The sequence below is a fragment of the Austrofundulus limnaeus genome, unplaced genomic scaffold (assembly GCF_001266775.1).
Source record: "Austrofundulus limnaeus strain Quisiro unplaced genomic scaffold, Austrofundulus_limnaeus-1.0 Scaffold86, whole genome shotgun sequence".
In the NCBI taxonomy this organism is placed as follows: Eukaryota; Metazoa; Chordata; class Actinopteri; order Cyprinodontiformes; family Rivulidae; genus Austrofundulus; species Austrofundulus limnaeus.
In genome coordinates, this window is record NW_013952488.1 from 285,356 (window position 1) to 287,715 (window position 2,360).

Genomic DNA, 2,360 nt, shown 5'->3' on the forward strand with positions numbered 1-2,360 from the left:
ACACACACACACACACACACACACACACACACACATTCATGCTTTCCTGTTGACAAATGCTTCACATTTATTACAACTGCCAATCCAGCTGGAGATTTGTGTGGTTTTACTGTCGAAAAAGATGAAATTGGAGCTCAAAACAAATTTAATCTGTCACTGACTTATAAAGCTTCTCACTGCCATCTCTTGGTTACATTACYCTTCATCATCATCCTGTAATTTTCACTTTCTAAGAAAGATAAAAATAACCAACTTAAAATACAATATGTGAAAACTCTAGTTTTTTCTCTTTTACTATTACTTACTGTAATTTTAGTTTTGCTGTCAGGAGACAGTTTTGAAACAATGAGCAGCCCCGCACACACTGTCACACACACGCAACATATAAAAATAGCTCTCTGTCTTGAACAGTTCAAAAACATCCACTTTTCTACTTTTACACCTATAATTGACGTTTTTTACTTTTATTTTTTGTTTTTTCTCTTTTTTTTAATCCATTTTAAAGCTAATAATAGTCAGCCGAGGATGTGTGTGTCCATGAGAGAGGCAGAGAGGGGTCAACAGACAGGAAGTGCTGGACAAGAACAGAACATCCCGTGTGAGAGAACAGAGTGATGCATCTTCTCTGTGTGTGTGTGTGTGTGTGTTTTTATGGGCCCTGTGTAAAACGATGCTACACACACAAAAATACTGCACAAACTGAAGTCCCTGGATGATTAAAAAAAATGTTTTGTGGCTCCAAGATAGTGTCACGTGACCCACTTCCTGTTATCATGTAGATCATGTCAGGATCACATGTTCTCATTTCTAGAAGCTTTTGTAACACATAAGATTTGAAAAAATAATAAGTAACTTATTGTGAACTCTGTTTGACACACTGGAGAAAGAAAACCTCCCTGAACAGAACCCAGAATAAGGAAGGAATTCCACCATGCTGTAACTCACACCTGATGTTTCTTTATCAAGGMTGAGCGTTTCCCAAAGTGTCAGATTAACCCTTAAAGTGATAGTTCAGAGGTTCTCAAAGTTCCCAGAACCCTCAGGGTCTGCGAGCCGTAGCTTAGGGGKTCTTCAAAAAATTTCAATAAATAGGTTAAGATTATATCTTACCTTTGGTTGACCTCAGTTCAGAGATTTGGGCCCTGTCTACTTAAAATACATTTCAAACAGATATTTTTCTTTATTTATACACTCACCAGCCACTTTATATATATTGGGTTGGACCCCTTTTGCCTTAAAGTAGACATATCATGCTTTTAAATCCTTATTCTTTACATTTAAATCATTCAATTGGGGTCTATATAAAGTGTAACTGCAATGCTTTGGTCTGAATTCCACCTTATTGTAACTCCACAAGCCCCACTTTCACCCCTCTGAGGAGTGTCTCAGATCAACTCATTTTGAGGCTGTCTCTTTAAATCCAAAAGAGGCGTTTCACACCTTCCCTGCCCCTCCAGCTTCTAGAGTGGTCCAATCTTTGATAGAGGGGTTGGCGCAGAAACGTTTTATTTACAAATTAATTAAAATATGTCAACAACAATAGACTTGTCCATCCAGCCTCACTTGTTGGAGCCAGTCTGACCAAGAGCAGAGACTCCATTCAGCTTTTCTGCACTCCTAGAGACTCCAAGTACACAACAAAATGCATTTAATGGCTAAACAAGTGGATTTTGCATCATATGTCCCCTAGAATTATTCATWGCACAGATTAAAGGGAGTCTCCACATCCCAAAGCTGCTCCACYGGACTCAGATCTGGTGATGGAGGCTGCTGGAGTCCAGTGAATCCAGACTCATCAGACCACAACCTCTAAATGTCCTGGTTTGACAAGCCTAGGCTCAGTTTCTTGGTGTTACCTTTAGTTTCCTGCTTTATTGCTTGGAGTAGGGACCAGATTGATGAGCCAATGGCTAGTGACCAGATTGATGAGCCAATGGCTAGTGACCAGATTGATGAGCCAATGGCTAGTCTGAGCAGAGCCAAAGTTAACAGCTCCAGTCTTAAAAATTACATTTATAAAATGCTGTTTTATTCACATAACAATCGATTTTGCATGACTTGGTTATTTTCATATTTTTGTGGTTATTTGCAAATGATGTATATTGGCAGCAGCAGCTAGCTGTAGCGCTTGTTTAGCAGCCTGAAGACATTCCTTCAGGAATATCAAATATCTTCTTGAGATAACCACATTGTGAATTTTCCATGTTTTTCAGGAAACACAAAAAAAAGTAACTAAAAATGTACCAATGTTTTAAATTTCCTGACAATATTTTTAAAGGGGCGATATTATGTGCTTTCCAAGCCCATATTTAAATTTTATACTAAAATAAAGTAACTATGTCACATTTTCAGCTATGAAA